The 20,817-nt window shown below is 32.0% G+C and overlaps 1 protein-coding gene across 2 annotated transcripts in view; it reads right to left on the bottom strand.

The window, feature by feature from the left end:
• LOC129952865 (serine/threonine-protein kinase MARK2) overlaps positions 1–20,225 on the bottom strand; it is a 141,281-nt gene extending 121,056 nt beyond the window's left edge. Inside the window, exon 1 of one of the 2 annotated variants that reach the window (XM_056065783.1) lies at positions 18,688–20,225. The gene's annotated coding sequence lies outside the window, so the exon portion shown is untranslated. The remainder of the gene's footprint in view (positions 1–18,687) is intronic. The other variant, XM_056065782.1, reaches the window with a different exon arrangement.
• Between the last annotated feature and the right edge of the window lie 592 nt (positions 20,226–20,817).

The raw sequence follows: 20,817 nt of genomic DNA, 5'->3' as shown, positions 1-20,817 counted from the left end.
GACGCATTGAAAGAAAACATTGAAGCATTTATTCGTGAGATACCGGGCGAAATGTTGGAAAGTGTATGCCAAAATTGGACTAAGCGAGTTACGTAGTTCCTCGTTTATTCGAAAGTTCATTAGAATATAGTTGGCACTACTAGAACTATTCGATTCTCGTTGGTTCGAAAGTAGTCAAATAGATACATAGTACCAATTTTTCGAATTCGAGCACTTTCATTGTATAACTAGTTTTATAGTAGGGCCCCTGGCCACTTTTGATGAACGCAATACACCCCAAAATAATGAAACTTTTACTATCGAACATTTAGATTAAAAGTATGAGAATTTTGTTTTTTTTTATATATTAGAATTATTTTATTATTAAAATGCTACAACATTTTAATGATTTTGAAGTCAAGTTGTTGTGTTGATCTAAATTACTTAAACTAAAGCGAAACAAGAACCTACAGTCCACATACGATTCATTTTATTTCGTTTATGTTTATTCGAATTTACAAAGTGCTTTTTGTCATTGTTATTCTTCTTTAAGATACACACTAAAAACCTCAATTTTTAAAAATAAAACTTTGAAAATTGATTAAAATTAGGTTACTGGTCAATATTTTTCTTCCTAATTCCTAGTAGATAATTTGATATTTTCCAATATTAAATTACTTCTTACCTTACTCAATCTTCGATACTTTCATTATTTTTTAAAATATTTGTAAAGACTAAAAACCTACATTTTAAAGGGTTGTGAATTAATATTTCAAAATATGGCTACACAATTAAATCTTTTGTTCATTTCGGAATATAGCGTATATACGGTGACAAAATTGCAGAACCCAGTATAAAGATGCATGTTGATTTTTGTCCTGGTTAAAATACAGGGGATATAAAATTTCCCTTGTTCTTGTTTACTATTTTGTCTTTACTGTATAAAGACAGAGCTCCATATTATAATTTTCGACATACAACCATTAACTTAGGAGTACACACAAAATAGAATGAAATTTGGTTTGATTTAATTAATCGATCTTTATGTAATTTAAGTTTTGTCCTGAGTTGGACAAAGCTAAAGTGAATCATGGCAATTTAACTCATTTTTCAATTACTCTGCGTCACCTTTGTTTTAAAAACGCTTTATTAAGATAACGCATTTATGGCAGTATAGGAATTAAATATATTTGAAGATTTTTCCTTTGGCGTTTAAATCAATCTCTTAAATTATATCCAGCTTTACTGGATATTTTTTTAATTTCAATTAAAGTCTAAAAATCCTAAATTGAAATACTATTCTTATTTGACTATATATTATTTCTCTTTGCAACCAACAAAAAGTAAACAAAAAACGCAGCCTCCTCAATAAAATTTAAAATAAGAAAACTGGATTTGAACAAACCAACAATCTAGTTTTTTCAGTTCTTTCCATACAACAAGTTTACACACATACACCTCTTTCAGGTCGTGGTGTTTTTACAGATTTATTTGTGGAATTTCATCTTGAAACCTACAGACAAAAACAAAAGTAATGTATCTCAAATAAATTGATAAAAAGGCAATTGCTACTAGATCAATATTTATTAGAAGATGATGGTTAGGAGTAAGAAAATTGTACAACCTATTTAAGCCTCTAAGCTTTAATATGCATTAATTTTAATTTACACATTAAAAGTATTTTCTTGAAGAAACAAAATGATTTAATTTGAACTTGGTGTTTAAGTTCACCGTTTGGAAAAAAATTTAAAAATTGCTCGTGATGTGATTCTCTAGAAAAATTATTAATTTTCCAATTATTTCGATAAAAACATGTTTGACCTAAAAACTCAAATCCTGGTTCACGTATTAAGTGGTGTGAAAATTATAAATAATATACACTATTTTATGAAAGAAAAGTCAGTTGAGATTTTTAGATGTTTCTAGTTGCTGTAGTAAATGCTTACATCTTGATGAATTATGCAGGGATCTCTCAAACAGTTTAAACTGGATGTATAAATTATAAATTAATTAATAAATTAAAAGTTGCTCATAAAGAAAAAAACCAACGGCTTCAATATGTCTCTCTGTGCCAACCCGAAAGAATTGTATTGAGAAAATGTGCGTATTTGAGCAAAAATAGATCATCAAGGAACAACAAGAAGTCACCAAAGAACAACAAAATAGTTGTGTTCTGCATGCAATGTTCAAAACCTACTTCAAAGATGTCCATTTAAAATATTTAACTATTATTCGTTCAGTGGTATAAGTTCCGTACCATATCCCTGTAGATTTTTTTTTAAAATAATTATTATATGTATAATAACACGACATACTCGTAAATGTACCGTTCTATGGCATTATATTTTACACAATCGAATGAAGTTTTATTAAGAATAAACCGTGTACGCGCAGACTTGGGTGTTCAAAACTTTTTACATATTTTTAAAAAATTTCTGCGAGAGTGCCGTAATAATTTAAAAATACTATCAAAACAAAGGCTCAATTGTAAATATGCAACGTGAATTTCTTCATGAGGTCGTAAGTTTATCTTGACTTCGCAAGCAGTTTACCGTTCACATTTAATTCATCCTTAAATAAAGGATTGATGTGGAAATAATTTATCTGACCCTGAAACTAATTCTTATTTTCAAGACTTACCAGGAAAGTCAACTTAAGCCGCACCTTCGTAAAACGCAACGCTGCTGGTCAATAGTATTTCCTTGTTTCCCAAGCCAAACCAGTTAAGATCAGAATCTTGCTTTCTCATCGACTTTCACCGTTTTGATCGTATTCAAAATAAACATAACAATTTAAATATCTTTAACTGTAATGTGAGTATGAGTTTTTTCTAAAATGTCAGTTCATAAACATTGTTCCAAGACCTTATTGGTATAGTTCATTATAAACAATTAATTGCAAAATTACGTTATCCACCAGTCAGGTAAAAAAAAATAATGTTGCTTTTCTTATAATGTACCAGCACTTTCATATTTCGAAGTTCAGTTCTTGCAACGAAATATGCTAGATATTTAGACATTGACAAGCAATTTCTGGAAATTTGGTAGCTTTAGAATTACCTTTATCAGACTAACCTCCATACAAAATACCAACATGGAATTGGAACTAATCTGTAATGATAACTTTTTCCCAAACAGCTTAATTTAGAAATAAAATTAAAGAATGCGTTTCTGGCTTTTCAAAATGCTGTACCATGACTTTGCAGGTGTTATTTTTTTAAAAAAATTGCTTCTCGCTCCAAACAGGGCGAAATAGACTGCCTCAGATACGCTTTAGATTTTTTTTTTATAATAAGCGCACACTCAAAGGGATAACTACCCTTATTATATAGACACAGTGTGAGCACTAGGAAGGGGAGAGAGGGGTTGAACGGAGGTGTCGGTGCACATTGGTTTTGAATTCCTGAATATTGCAATAGCTGGGAAAGACAGAGTGTGGCAAGGCGTTCCACATTCGCATAGTACGGCTAAAGAACGAATCTCTGTACTTGACAGTACGACCGAAGTTGGGCTCGAGGGTATATTGATGAGCATTCCTAGAAGCGCGAGTATTACGGTTGAACTGTTTAAGGGGAGGAATGCAGCTGGCTATTTCTCTAGAGCATAAACCATTAAAATAACGGTAAAAGAGGGTGAGACAAGAAACATTTCGACGATGTTCAAGTGACGTAAATGATTTTATGATGGTAATATCACCAATCAATCTAAATGCTCTACGTTCAATACTATCCAATAGGCTAAAGTAAGTTGCAGGAGCACCAGCCCAGATATGGGCCTTATACTCAAGCTTTGGACGTATATAAGTCTTGTAAATAACAGCCAGATAAGAGGGGGAGAAAAACTTCTTGCATCGACTTAGAAAAACCAAACATCTTGGAGCATTTTTGGCGGTGATACACATACCGAGAATTTTGAGATGTTCAGTTTCCTCGATGCAAGTGCCATTTATGGATAATGGCAAGGGGGGTATACTTCGTTTTAACGATACAAGACAGCATTGCGTTTTCGAAGCATTAAATACCACGCGGTTTCTTATTCCCCATTGTACAATGGTGTTTAGGTCGGAATTTAATGATCTTCTCATATTTTGTCGTTGCAGTTCCACATCCTAAGAAGAGGGGTGTGAATCTGAAAACGAATATGAAAAGCTGAGAGTACTATCGTCAGCGAAACAATGTATTGGATTAGTTGTTGCAGACAAGAGATCATTAATAAAAATGAGAAAGAGTGTTGGAGATAAAACAGAGCCCTGGGGCACACCAGCATTTATTTTGTGGTTTTCAGACTTGAATCCATCTAATACAACTTGTATAGAACGATTCGAAAGGTAATTACTAATCCAATGACGCAGGGATTCATGAAAACCGAAAGCACGCATTTTCGATAAGAGAGCCTGATGCCAAACCCTATCGAATTCTTTTGAAATATCAAGTGCAATAATCTTACTTTCTCCAAAACTATGTAAAGATTTGTTCCACTGTTCGGTGAGATGAACAATGAGATCACCAGTGGACCTATTGCTACAAAAGCCGTATTGTCGGTCATTAAGAAGCTTTCGATCTTCGAGATATTTCTTGAGCTGATAATTAATCAGCGTTTCCATGACCTTGGAAAGGAGGGACGTAAGTGCAATCGGTCGGTAATTAGAGGGTGAGGAAGATTCGCCTTTCTTGGGAATAGGCTGGACAAATGCAGTTTTCCATCCGTTTGGAACGAGACCTGAGGAGTAGGACAGATGAAAAGGCTTACGCAGTGGTTTTGCCAGCGATGAAGAACACCTCTTCAGAACAATAGCGGGGATACCATCCGGACCAGCAGATTTATGTATGTTAAGATCTTTTAGGACTCTCGCTACAGTACGAGTGCGAAAAAAAGATTTGCCCCATAGATTGTATAATAATCAAAAATATGTTTTCCTATCGTCAAGAATTAGTGTTTTGAAATGTATTTGGGTCTTGTTTAATTTGTACATATTTAAAAGTTTGGCAAGTGCTGCTTCGAAAAATAAAAATGTATTATATTTCCACCCCACCATTCACAAGTTAATCTTAAGTTTATAAATATTGTAGTAAGCATTTGTAAACTTACTAAGTACATGTTTCTAAATATTTAACTAATTTAAAAATACTTTTATATATTTATTTATATGTATATAATATTTTATAGAAAACGTTTATAAAACAAGTTAACACACAATTTCATAGAAAATGCATTGTATTTTTTTTTGCTGCATGTAAATTTAGATATTTAAAAAGTTTTATGATTAAAAAACTTTCGCTAAACAAGCAACACATGAATTTGTCATGAGGCTCCATACTTAGAGCCACGCATTCGGTGATACATTTAAGACACTAAATATACGGCAAACATGATTGCCCACTTCATACCCCGCCCATTGGTATTTTGTTCCCGATTCGAGCCAGACAAACAAGTTTTATCCTTGCAGGGCATTTGATTGACGATTTACGCGTCGGCGACTGATTGCATCTCGTAGTTTTTTTTTACTTACATGTATACCTACATATATCCGTTCGTTAATTACCGAATCAATATTATGATTTCTCTCTTCTTACCACTAAGCAGCAATAAAACAGAAATTGCATTTTTCAATCGAAGTGCAGCGGCAGCGAACATAATGTACACTATACACTGATGGATTTGAATGTCTTATGGATGAAATATTGGAGAAATTGGCGTAGATAACATATAAATATGTAAACTATCAAAATCGAAGGTGAATAACCCAAACATATTTATTTGAAACAACTTAATTCACAAAAAAATAATTCATCAGTAATACCTAACTGAAATTATTGTTTGATTAATAACAGCACCAAATTACGTTAAATCGAAATTCAACTCAACAACATAAGTTCATCATTAAGTTTTAGTGATTCAAGAGTTACTCGAAAACAGTGAACCACAAAAGAAAAATGAATAGATGCTGGAAAATATTGTTAGAAATCACAGGTTTCGGTGGAAATAACTTACATTGGTAAAAGTAATATGAAACATTTTTTTATTTGTTTAAACCAACAAATTTCTAACCTTTTCAAAATGTATGACGCTGTCGTAGACTTAAAGCCTTTTAAAATAAAAAGGAATACGTTGGGTTGCTGGGTGCAGGAATATGTATGTATATAGTCTATAAAGTACATACATACATTTGTTTACAGAAATGGTGGGTGAGTAAACAGAATGGAATTACTAATTTCAATTAAAAACGCAGCAGTCAAGGTCGTCATACAGAAAAGGGAATATTAAGTGCACAAGAAGAATAACTCAAGGCTTAACCCGACTGTTGAATTTTAAAAACGAATATGTTCATCATAATTCTTATGAGTGATATTGTGTTCGTGCATATATCCATTAGGTATAATGGTTATTTCTGTCTACTACATCATGCATTTAAAAGTATTTTGTATGTGTTTATTCTAGTCAGATAGTAAAACTTCATGATAGGGATATCATACCTATGTATATATTTACCTATATAATGTTTAGTGCGATTTACTTGTAATAAAAATGTCTGATGATTAGAATTAGAATTTTGAAAAAAACTCAACTAAGTTAAGCCCTGAAAAATATAAAAAAGATTTACATAAAAAAAATAATATTTGACTTCATTACAACGAAGGGATTCTGTAAATTAATTTTTCGAAATATTCAAAAGGAAGGTAAGCTCTTTCACAACAACAAAAATTACGAAAAATTGTATTTTTTTTAATCAATCATCATGATGTAGAATGCGTTAAGCAAAAAACAAAAAAGTATTTAAGTCAACCGAATTTTAGATTTCGCAGACAACAAAGTTGACCAAAAATACCCTTGAAGGCAAAATAAGGGCAGGGTATTAACAAGGGAATTTGTTTAAGTATCTGCAAACATGGCACTTGAAGGTTTAAAAAAAGATAATAATAATATGATGATATTATTACTATGCTTATCCTCAAAATTACAGCCGTAATCAAACAAGAAAAGCCTTTTTTATGTTTCTCCTCGCAAGAGGCTATACCCGTGAAATAAAACTTTAGATAGCGCAGACATTGATTGAACCCAAGACCTCTGGCATAAAAGTCAAACTTACTAACCATAATGCCACGGGTACTACTGGTCAAATAAGAAGATTATTATTGTTTACGACCACCTTAGCTACTATCACAGCATGTAATCGCTATCGAAAATTTTTGTATGGAATACAAGGGTAGAAATCTCCCTAATTTCGGTGACCTTCGCTTTTAATTGATTTAATATTATTGGCTGCAGTTGAAAAAATGTCCAGATATTTTGATTTGTTCACAATTGTATCAATGAATTTAAAGACTCCTTTTCCACTTGCGCCCATAGACCTATTGCAGATATGGCAGTGGCACGCAAATTCTTTTTCTTGATTTTTGTATTGAGCTTTATCCAAACAATTTGAGTTCTAGATTTCATAAAAATAAGCACTCGCGAGAAAACCGTTTTAAATTATATTCAATTTAAAAAATTACCTTTACAATACAATAGATATAAGGGTTTGGTTAAAGCTTCTGCTAGTTAAGCTTCAATTTTTTGTTGTTAAAAATCTTTAAATTTATGTACATATGTAGGTACATTACAATATGTTTTTATCAAAAACGTGACCACTACCCGCTGGTAGACGTACATTTTTGTTAACACCTTTTCTAAGACTACCTACAACTTCAATACCAACTAGTTAGTGTTTAACTGCTTCGATACAATTAATAAAAATAATACCTTCGAATTTTAGATATACGTTTTTATGTAAATTATGTACGTTCTAAATTTTGTTTGTGTATTTTTTGAAAAACAAATCAAATCAATCACTGAAAACTATGTTTTCTAGTTTAGTTACTGTTTCCTAGTTTAAAAAAAATTGAAAAACCTGGCTTAATAGTAGCATCTCTTTCTCACACAATAATTATTATTGTCATAGATTAGATCGTCATCGTACCGATGATGACATAGGAGGTGGAGTTGCCATCGTAGTCAAAAAGAATTTAGTATATAATTTAGTACCAAACGTAAAAACTAATATTTTTGAAACAATAGGTATTGAATTAATATTGAATGATAATACTAAATTTAAAATCATTTCTATTTATTTTCCCGGGGGTGCTTCTAATGCTCAAATGATAAGCTTTTTTAAGAGTGATCTTAGAAAGCTTATCACCATTAATGACAAATTTTTACTCGGGGGTGATTTCAACTGCCGGCATCGAAATTGGGGTTGCAAAAGAGCAAACAAGTGGGGAAATTTGCTACTGGATATCATTATGAGGTATCCAGTAAGCTTGCTCTATCCAAATGGGCCAACATACTTCCCAACCAACAAAAAGTTTTCGCCATCAACATTGGACATGATCATTACGAACTCGCCTGAAATCGTTACTCAGCCTGTGGAAATTAACGCTCTGAGTTCAGATCATATTCCAATAAACTGTGATATTCTCCTTAATAGTAAAATAAAAGATGTGCAATACCTAGATTTTAAAAACGCAAATTGGAATAGATATAGAACAAAAATCAAACAACACCTAAGAAATACACCCTGTGATATAGATAGTATAAGTAGTTCCCACCAAATTGATGAAAAAATAGATTTTTTCACAAATTCCTTACTGGAATGTGTTGAAGAGTCAATTCCTAAAAAATCAAAAACTACGAGAACATCTGTTCTTCCACAGTACATTTTAAATTTAATCAAGCTAAGAAATAGATTTAGAAGTCAGTGGAAAATATATAGAAAAGTTAGTGATTTTAATGAAATGAATATATACACAAAACAAATAGCCTTCGAAATTTCTAAGTTCAGAAACAAAACATGGAATGAAAAACTTTGCAATCTCGATCAAAATTCGAAACCATTTTGGAAAATTGCAAAAGTACTTAAAAATAAAAATAAATTTGTTCCTCACTTAGAACACAATAATACATTGCTAATTACTAGTGAAGAAAAGGCAGAAGTTTTTGCAGATTCTTTTGAAAACAATTTTTATAATCCGTTGATTAATGAAACCAGTTCAATTGATAACGAAGTATATGACACAATAAATGGCTTAAACCATACTAATGAATCCTTACCCACAGATGTCTTCGTTTCCAACGTTTAAAAATATTTACCTTAAAGAGCTACCAATCATTGGAATAACATTTGTATGCTTTATTATTAACGCTTGTATCAAGTTGCAATACTTTCCAAGTAAATGGAAAACCGCGAAGATCACACCGATTCTCAAACCAGGAAAACCACCAATAAGTCTGCTCAGTAACTTAAGCAAAATATATGAAAAGGTAATAAAAATTAAATTTCTGTATTTTCTTGAGACCTCGAATGTCATACCAGACCAACAATTTGGTTTTAGACAGGGTCATAGCTCCTCACACCAAGTCCTTAGAATTTGCAGACACATTAAAGAAAAAATGAGTGCAAAACAGTCTACAGGTCTTGTCCTTTTGGATGTTGAAAAGGCTTTTGATAGCATATGGCATGACGGGATACTTCATAAATTAAATTTATTTGGTTGTCCTTTATGTCTCGTAAAAATAATACAAAGTTTTCTCAGAAACAGACAATTTAAAGTAAATATGAATAACATACATTCATCATTAAAAAATATATCGTCGGGTGTACCCCAAGGATCAGTATTGGCTCCATTATTGTACATTACCTACGTTGCTGATTTTCCAGAAATTTGGAATTGCGAAATAGCAATGTTTGCTGATGACACCGCTATTTATAGCTCAAATAATTTTGGCCATGAAATTGAGAATGACTTGCAACATGGTTTAAACAAAATCTACGATTATTTTAAATCATGGAAAATTAAGCTTAATGCTGAAAAAACACAGGCCATATTTTTCACTAGAAAAAGAAAAGCCTGTGCCTTACCACTTGGTCAGCTTAAAATTAACAATTGTGATATCCCGCGGGTATCTAGGTGTACACTTAGACAAGACATTAACTTTCCGTGACCATATCACAAAAACCCTAAACAAGATAAGTATTACTACTAAAATGCTTTACCCCTTATATGTAGGAAATCACCTCTGAGTAAATCAAATAAGATAATCCTCTGTAAAGTAGTTTTTCAAGCTATAATTTTGTATGGATGTCCAGTGTGGGAAACTTGTGCAAAATCGCACATTCAAAAACTACAAATTTCACAAAACAAAACTTTGAAAATGATGGCAAATCTACCTTGGTTTTTTTCCACTCAACTCTTACATAAACAAACCGGTGTATATCCAGTTGCAAGAAAAATTGAATTTCTCAACCAAAAATTTAATTTAAGATGTAGCGATTCTAAAAATGTATTAATACAAAATTTAATAAACCAATAAATGTATATAATTTATTTAATTATAAATATACATGTTTAAATGTTTTTGTTGTATTATTATTTTTTTTTTGTTTAAATTATTCATTATTTATTTATTTATTTTCTTATATGTTAATTAATTTATTTATTTATATTGTCTATATATTTATTATTTATTCCCTGTTACAATTATTATTTAAAAACGCAAATATTATGCCCCATAGCCTGGCAATTCCTTTAGATCTTAAGTTTTATTTTTATTTAGTCTTTTTTTTCCTTTTATATAAAACCCTGCATAAAACATATTAAATGAAGGTTTTAATCATAGTTTTCCTTCAAATGTAATCTCCAATTCAAAATATCTTTAAAATATTATAAAATTTTTCAGTTGTAAGATATAAATTAAATATCAAATCTCTGAGCAAGCTGCGTATTATAAAAACAAAAACAATAATTTGTAAAAAGCATTTATCTATGAAAATAAAATATCTATCTATCTATCAAACAATATTTTGTGCACGTTAAGTTATTTTGCATTTAAAGAATTTGGATACAAAAATTATTAATATTTGGGGCTATCGGGAATTTTTTCCCATGAAATTTTTCAAATTTTCGACTGCATTGGGAATCCAGTAAAATGAGTTGCCGATTGGAAAAAAATAAGTGGTTAGTTAATTTAATGGTGTTTTTATTTAAAAATAAAAGAATTTAAGGTATATGAGAACAAAAATGGCAGAAAATTTAAAAAACAAAGAAGCGACTGGCGGAGGCCCTTGCAAGGAGTACAACTTCAGCTCTGGAAGAAACCATCATTAGGATTTGTGCAATGGGCGAATCAGTGCAAGGCTTGTCAAGCTTGTTTTCCTTTTTTCTTCTTGAGTAATTTACATCTTGATCTATAATGGGAAAATTTTGTTCTCAAAGAAATCTAATACATTTGAAAGGACTTCTGAAAATGAAGATTGAGCCAACCCAACCTCATGGTCTTTTCCCATTCCTATCCCACCTACTGCAAATAAACGCAAACACGCACTTACCTAAAAGGAGGAATAGCGATACGTTTCTTTGACTGAGGCAAGCAATCAGACAGCGTATCCATCAAATGTTTAAAAAATGGCTCTATAGTAACGATGGAATCTGTAGATAGAAAAAGGATTTGAATGATCCCTTAAACTCCGCCTTATAATTCTCTGCTCATTTCGTCCTCTCTGTTCTATCTCGTCAATTAATAATAAAACTTATATTCTTTGCATTTTCTATCACTTTGTTTATAAATTAAGCACTGCACAAATGTCAAAATCTTCGAAAACAATATTCGAATTTTTTGTTTTCATTTTCATTTTAGTAAAAGATGTTCCCAGGGAAAAGCATTTCGTGGGGAATTCCCGATAGAAGGAATGCGTTCCCGGGAACAACAAAATTCCGTGGGAAAAATATTTCCCAAGGAATTCCTGATAGGGCCAATTATAAATATAAAAGTATGCGTATACATATGTATGTATGTATGTCATAGTACATAGGTATTGAAAAAATGTTCTCCTGTGTTAAGAGCTATGAAGTAACGAAACAAAGCAAAGGCCAATATGCTGACAAAACACAATAAATGATCTTGAAAATCAGTTAACAAAAATTATTGCACTTGCCTTTTCTAGAAAATACTGAGTTGAAAAATAAACAAGGAGACTTGGGATCTCAAATACTAGAATTTTTACTAGATGTAAAAAAAATGATACCCATGTTTGATCTGCAACTAAATGACTTTGACCCTAACGACGTTTGCAAACAATAAGAAGATGTGTTACAGCCAAGACAACCTCGGCTCTTGACATACAAAGAAGTATGTAGTTTTATTCGTACAATTAACTACGCCAAGTCAACCTTAACTGTTCCACAATACCTGACAGCTCTCCATATCAATCTTCAAACACCTGCTTTACGGCTGGTATGAAGCTTATAAATCTTTTCATTTTCTTAATTCGTGAAAATAAAACTTAAATAAATGAGGAGGGCCATCAAAATTAAACCCTTTTTGTTTCTTTTTTGTTCGAATCCTTATTTTTTAAGTAAGTGTAAAAGCCATTTAGCAGCTATTGTACTTCCGTCTTGGTCTGTAAGCAAATTGGTTTTAGCTGTCTTATCACTGCTAAGGCATTTATGTAGCTCTATCATTTTTTCATGAATTTAATTGATAATGCTAGAAGTGTCAATTAAGCCTGTCCAGCACATAAAAACGCTCATAAACAACAATACAATTATTGTTGTACCTATTTATTCTATTTTTTGTATTCACCTTCTTAAATACATTTTTAGAAACTTTAAAGTGCTTAATTTATAATATTATTACAATATTAAACAATTGAAATCCATCCAACTAGCACAAAATCTATAGGAATTTGAACGTAGTCTGGATCTATTTACCCGGGATTTATTGATTTATGTATATTCACATTTCTTCCCTTTAAATGAAAAATTTCCTCTTTAGATTTGCAACACCTGAGAATAGCAACTTGTGTCATCCTAAATGAACTCACAATTTGTTCTCACCGCTTTGTACAAAAACAAACATTTCAGAGACAGAAATTCCAACAACACAAATAGATGGCATTTATGTACTGTACATATACTACAAATATATGGATGTGTGTGTGTATGCTTGCATGTATGTATTCAACAAAGGGTACCACATAGATACTTGCCTTTGACATTTTCCTTAAGAAAACACGAGTACGCTAGAGTGGAAACGTAAATTACTTAAACCTAAATAAAACATATCAAAAACACATCGTATTCATATTGAAATAGTGGGACAGTCGAGTGATGTCCATGTTATTTTAAGTGTTAATTTATGACATCTATAGGCGGTGTCTTGATGCGGAAACATAAGCTAATTGAAACAAATATACAAATGAAATTGTCATTCATGAATAAACAAAAATTGATTTCCAATTTTGAGAGATGAACTTGTCTCTATTATTCCGGCAAAAGTGAATAACATAAATATTATGAACGGAAACTGGTATTATCTTTTTTGAGTAGGTATTGAGATTAAATTTTTATTGAGAAGAGATCTATCAGACATTGAATTCTAAACATTCAGAAGAGAATATGAGGTTTTTTGTTTTAAAACTGAATAGAAACAAAGAAATCTCTAAAATAACTGAACTAGGGGAGGAGAGACAATCTAAACGCAACGTAGGCATATACAAATGTATTTCATCCGGTTTATAAATGAATGGGTATGGAAATAGATATTATACACTCTTGGTGCCAATTGATATACCTACCTACATACGCTTTTATCCATTTTTCAACTAGTGTAGCTTTGAATTTAAGACTTGTTTACTTTTTGTGTTTTTGTTTATAAAACAATGATAAAAATGTAAATTCGTGTTCTTTATGGTACATTTTTGTTTATAAAAGCCGGGCTTTATACAAAAAAAGTATGTAAAGGTTAATTAAATTGACAAGAGTACGATAACTCAAGCAACAAGATATTATAATATTATAAGGGATTTGTTAAGAAAAGTTAAAACAACCGTTGTTATACTATAGAAGGGGAGAGGGTCTATCTCCCCCAGTTAAGGCGGGAGGGGCAATTAAAAATTATTACTTAAAATGGAAAAAATAGTTAAAAATAACAGTAATACTTACAATGAAGTATTATACGTATTTTTAAAGCCACTATTCTTTTCTATTAGCCAAGTCAAGGCTATGCATAGTTTTTGAAAAATGTAATTTTAAACTCAAAATTTGAGAAAAAAAAAAGTTAAATAAGCTGGATTTAAACAAATTAATTTATCCTAGGTATATATCTTAATCCATATTCGATTTTTAATATCAAAATAAGACTGGGTACGTATAAATACTTAAGCAAGGAAAAAATAATTTAATTAAAATATTTGTTTGTAATTTTCAATTTGCTCAAGAACTAGAAGACATAAAATCTCTTGGCAACGGCCTAGTCACTGATAAAGCTTCGGTTCCCATCGATCACCGAGATCAAGCATCAGTGAGCGTGGTTAGTAGAAAGATGGGGGACCGTCTCGAAACCTACCGCGTGCTGTTGTCATGTGTTCTTTCTTTCTGTTGTTCTTTCTCTTCTGTCCTACTGTCTTGTATTAATGTTTTGTGTTGTTATCACCTTACATAGCCTAGTTGCTCAAGGTGCTGTGTTCTCTAGTCTGCACATTTATGTGCAGAGTAGTGTGAAATGTAATGTAATGTAAATCTCTTGTTTTCAGTTTTTGATCAGAAAAAATGAGAACAATGGATTAAAAAAAAAAACAATAGTGGATAATCTTAAAGTTTTGAAAAATTACACTTTCAACCGTTTTTAACTTGTTTTGCCCAAATTTTAAAAACTATGCAAGAGGAGGTAAGGAGAAGGGTTAAGTGGAAGGGTAGGATAAGGATGAGGTAGGAAAAAGAGATAGGAAGATTTGGAAATGTTTAGGTGGGATTTTTTAGAGCTCCGGGGGACGCGGCCTGCTTGCAGTGCACGGCGTTAGCTCGTCGGAAGGGGGGGGCTTACCCCGAAACTCAACCTCACCTGCAGACAAAAACACAGATCAGGCCTAGGAATGAAGAAAAGGAGGGAAACATACACGGAAGGACTGTTGGCACATCAGGGCACTGCGGATGTTAGTGCAGTAAGGCCATAACCCGCCCTACCTTAAGGAGGGTGTCCATTTGAGAGAAAACGTGCTGCGAGTTGCTCTCAAGCTGCTCTCGAGAGCGATCTCGCAAGTGGACATAGTCTGGAGAGTTGACTAATTACTCTCGACATTCGATCTTTTTGAAAGTCACTCGCAAGTGGACACATGTGTTTACCACTATCCGAGATAAGCTCGCGGAATACCACAGTTCGTATTCTGCGAGTAGCTGTCGAGAGTAAACATGTCAAAGCAGAGAAAACTATGTCTTTTTTTTGCAAATACATTCGATTTGAATATACATTTATAACTTTGAAAATTTGTAAAATTGAAAATGTTGACATTTATCGACGTTTCAAGATCCCTAAAGTCGAAATAAAAGATTTTAAGAACGATGCCAATGCATGCGTGTGTACGTTCGTTCACACGTCCGACGTTTTTTCGTCGTCCACAGCTCAAAAACTAGTAAAGATATCGACTATGGAAAGTTGAGGAAAGGGATCTCAAGAAAATTTAGTGGTCGGTTTTTTTACCACAGCATTTAAAAAAAAAAAGGTGAAAATGTTGGTTAACCCTAAATATCTTACGAACCAAAAACGCTTGAGACTTGAATTAAATTTTGTTGGTAATTTTTAAATCTTTTAGAATAATTCAACTGACAACTTTTTTAACAAAACACGAAAACCGACAGACCTATTAAGCAAGGTAAATCGACAACCGGGATGGGAAGTTATCAGTGTGGATAATATGCCAGAAGAAGAAATCTATCAAGTGGACACGATTATGAGAGTACTCTGAGCAAGAAAACTCTCAATTTTCTAGCAGAGAGCTCGCGATAGCAATACTTCTAATATTTGGCTCTCAAATGGACAAGTTGCTCTCGAGATTTAACTAGCAGAAGTACTCTCAAATGGACACGCACCTTTAGGAATCCGCGGCCAGTATTGGATTCCCTAATACGTAGGTATTTGTTTTCTACTTAACGTACATATTTTTTTAAATTGCCCCTTCCGCCTAAACAGCCTAATTGATGCCAAACATCAATATAACAATCAAATCAACGCTAAATGTATTAAAGTTACAAAAGGAAGAAACTCATCTTTGGTTAGGTTTAAGCCCTAAGTTTGTATATTTGATATGTTATGTGTGTTTTGAATTGGAATTAATAGATATAAAATATTATAATTAAATTGATTTATTTTACCAGCTATTCCCAAAGTTATTAGTGTTGGGATTAAGTTGTTGTTCTTCAAAAAAACTTCTTTTCTTTTGAGTCTAGACTGACTAGTAAAAATAACTAGGAAATCAAACAATATGTTGTCGCCTGGGCTAGGCTTAAAACGGAGATTTTATAGATATTTGTTTATACATTTCATACATACATAGATAATTTAAAAGCGCCGTGAAATTTATTTCAAGGAGTTTACTTCTTGATTTTATTAAACATTATGTTGTAAAAATAGTAGGTATAGTAATTATAAGTCCAGACAAATTCTGCGACCAAATTAATGTACCAACCCATTTTTGTAGGCCCCAGCACATTCTAATTTTATAATAAATAAATTGGGTGACGCAACAATCCGTTTGAGAACTAGGGCCTAGTGACTGACAACTCTCAACCATTCCTGTGTGCGAGTACTGTTGTCAGGGATGGAAGGGACCTCCAGTTTTAAGTCGAATCCGAACGGCAAATTTGAGAAAGAACTTTTAATGACAAGAATTACTCTTGGAAAATTTGTCAATTCCTCGCAAGAGGCAGTACCCGTGAAAAAACTTTAGGTGGCATAGCAAGGGTTCGAACCCATGACAGTCCATCGCACTAACCATCATGCCATGTAGGTACTACATTCTAATTTTATTTCAATTGTTTGTCTATAAAATGACATACGACGAGTGGGTATCTACAGTGACACAGGAAACATAAAAAAAGGGATATTTTTGTAACTTTTTATTTTTTCAAGCATGAATTTATTGAAAATCTTACTTATTTCTGAAAAATTAAAATAGTTCAAAAATGTATTTAAAACCTAGCTGGATAAAACTTAAGAAGAAGTTCTATTTTTTCCCCACAATTAACAAATTTTACCGCTTCTTTCCAAATGGTACTACCACTTTGCCAAGTATGTATATTCAAACGTTCGTAATTTAAATTTAAGTAAAAAGTGTAAAGTAAAAGTAAATATTCTAATGGTCCGATTTTTATAGTGGCATATTTATACAAATAGTCTCTTTTATACCGATCTTTTAAAAAAGAATAAGATCTCTTATAGATTGATCCGGCGAAGATCAGGACTTAAAAGCTTGTCGTTCTGTTAAAAAGGCAATTTACTTCCCTTACAAACAGACGTTCAAAACTAGGAGTATTTTACTTTTTTTTTCTAATGATTTCAATGTGTGATGTTTTCGTGCCTTAGTTTTGGCCTTAACTGTATATTACCTTTAAGTATTCAATTCATTTACCTACCTCTTCACAAAATGTACGACTTTGGCCAACGCATGATGGTGACAACATAAAAGTACACATTTTAACCAGAAGCCTGAGCTTCAATTGTTGGAAAATTTGTATCTATGACCACGTGAACAAGGGTTAGTGTTTTTTAAGTGTAATAAGAAATTAATTAACATCAATTTAACATTCTTTCTTTTAAAAATAATGATAATTTTAAATTTCTTATCATCAAAAATTAAAAATTAAAAAACAAAATGTTAAACTCTAAGGTATTTTATTATTAAAGCAACACACACAAAACAAAATGCTAAATTTATCAAAAACTGTCCAATTTTTCTCCCGATTTCGACAAGTATTGTTTTTATTTATGGTCTGCTTTGTTTTTGTTTTTAAAAATTTATCTTTGAATGTTAGTCATCAGCAACTTCATAGGTGTAAAGAAATCTTTTATTCGTCAGACGTACCGTACCGCACATATTATGGATATCTATATAAAATAATTTTTGTTTGCATTTCTTGCCACAAAAGATGAATTATCGTGTTCGATATAATCTTTTAAACGGCTAGACTAATGTTGACCAAATTTAATTAACTGAAGTACCCGCTGGGTGATGATGCTTCATATATAAATGCATAAGAAGGTGCAGTCAGGTTTTAGGGCAATCGAAATGGCGTTGTTTTGACAACTACTAATTACCTACACTGATATAAAGCCAATTTTCAAAATTTATTTTTCATCTTTAGTTAAATCTACAAATATATGATTAGGTGGTACTTATCTAAACCCTATTTATGTTACAAATTTTTCTCTAGAAGAATTCACTCACATACCTAATCATTTGACTTTTTCAGTGCTCATTGCCAATAAAAGTTTGTAAAATCTAATCCCGAATTCCCCTCTAGACAAACTTTAAAAGTAACTTTTGTTGGTGCACATAAATAATATCTTTTCTAATACCTATGCATATATATATATGTACTAAATCTTTCATAATTTTTTAATTTGATATTAAAAAAAAATATGTTTTCAGAAAATTGCTCTTATACCAATTTGAAGATAACTTGATTTTGTCTTCATTTTTTTTTATGGTAGACGATATTATTGCATTTTTGCTTTCCTCGTATTCCTGTCTTTGTACATTGTACATATAGATTTTGACCAGGCCAAGCTTGTACAACCTCGAATCGAATCAACCATAAAGGGCGCAACTACATCCCAATCCCACTTTCGGCCTGGCTTTGGAATAGGCACCATTTAATATGCAACGTTTATTGATTCTTACCGTTTTCTTTTCCTTTTTTATGTTCTCTCTCTTCATTTGGTTCGGTGTTTTCCACTGTTTCTTTTTTATCTTTATCTTGGCTCTGGGGACTTGGATAAAGGCAAAGACCACACCACGAAGATGACGAAGAAACGATCTATTCGGGCAATATGTGGTTCAGTTTCACTTTTTTTTATTTAAATGGGAAATTTATATTTTTAAGTATTTGAATAAGAAATACAAAAGCAAATATTAAGCACTTTATTCTTTATTTTAATAAAAAAAATTATTTTGTTTTTTCTCTTCTTTATTTTATTTTTGTTGTTGGTTTAATTTTGGATGAAAAATCCTTTTACTCAAAAAATTTTCCCATTGTCGGTCACATACAAGCACAACCCACAACTCGAACACAACTACACATCACCGCAAATCTCGCACACAACTTCAACTCTGCGACCGCAACAACGCACACTACTTTAAAATTTATGTATGGATAAGTTGTATGAAAATAGGTATAAATATATACAAGTATATATATAAACACTGACAAGGGAATAGGGAAAATAGTTATTGAGGATATTTTTTTTTTTTTTATAAAACGAAAAATTTTCTTTTACACAATTTTCCACAGAAAATAGAAAATAAAAACTTTTAAGAAATTTATTTCAATAGAACGTAAAATTTATTACAGATTTGTTTTATGGTCTTTTCAGTATTCCAATTGTAAGAAAAGTTAATCCATCTGCAGATGAAAGAAAGAAAAAAGTTTTCACTTTTCTTGACGAGAATTCTTCTCCATTCCACATCTGCACTGCTTAGAAAAATTACTTTCTCGCGCACACTTACAATGAGTTACTGCAATTTTGATTGATATTAATATTTACTTCCATTTACCGCAATGGATTTAATTTTGTAAAAAATTCTAAATTAACACGGCAATTATTTGTGAATTTAATTCCCAAATTTGCACACACGAATTCACTCGGAAAGAACGACGGCAGCCATCTTTAATTCGTTTCGAATTCGATGTATTCAAATTGCGAACAGTACAGAAATAAAGATAAACGAAGGTGCTAGAAGAGCAAAAGAGCACAAAGTTGTTCGATGTCGATTGTCGAGTCGATCTTCGGTGTGCGCCTGTTATTTTTTTGTTTGTGGTGGTGGTGGTGTGAATGACGTAAAATATCCCATTTTTATTTATTTTCCGGGATGACGAAGACGATCTCCTTTGACGTGTGAAGCAGCAGACGAAAAAAAATGGTCTACCAACTATTATTCCTATTTTCTTTTCTTTTTGTAGATTGGAGATGATGACGTAGCCACATTTTTTCGATTTCTTGCGATTACATATATTATTTTTGTGACATTTCTTTTGTTTATTATGCTCACTCTATTTTAATAACTGTATTTCCCACTATTTGAATATGAAAACACTCAAATTATTTGTATTCCATTAAAATGCAGCACCTAACATAGGAATGTAACGGGAGCTACCATTCACGTCACTTCACTTGGATTTGACCTGACGCGCTGTAACTCCAACACTGACACAGTGACAATGTCCGTCGTCTGCAATATGAACAAAATACAACAACAAAAATATATAGGTATATATTTTCGTCTATTGGTGTGAAAGAGCCAAATATTGAAATAAAAATGACCAGTATGATAGGTTGTGGGAGATGTCGCACATCGCCCTTTCGACTTTTCGTATTCCGTATTCGTATCTAATCTTGTCGTTGTCACAGGAGCAGACAGAAAATAGTGTCTGTTTCTGTTTTGAGAAATGATTGCGCCGTTGCGCTTGTCGAATGGCGATGGCGATGCCGACCTTTAAAATAATAATAATAATAATAACGGAGACAGATATATAAATCCAAGTTAAAAAAAGAAATTCCCATTATTTTCCAGCACAGGTGTGGCTTTGAGGTATCTATTTCTTTTCACCAAAGTTTTCCCTTATTCATAAACGTCAAATTTACTCAAATTGGCTCTGTTTGATAACTTTTATAACAAGCTGTTTGGTTTGGATTTCTTTAAGCTGGAAACAGATATGCTAAGATTTTGAACATTCTCTTTTAATTTCATACGGAGAAATTAGAACAGACTGGAGTGCCAGCACGTAACTTGATACAACTGAGATAAGTCGAT

Source organism: Eupeodes corollae, chromosome 3 (genome assembly GCF_945859685.1).
Source record: "Eupeodes corollae chromosome 3, idEupCoro1.1, whole genome shotgun sequence".
Lineage (NCBI taxonomy): Eukaryota > Metazoa > Arthropoda > Insecta > Diptera > Syrphidae > Eupeodes > Eupeodes corollae.
Note: the sequence above shows the minus strand (reverse complement) of the source record. Positions and strands in the feature narration are given on the sequence as shown.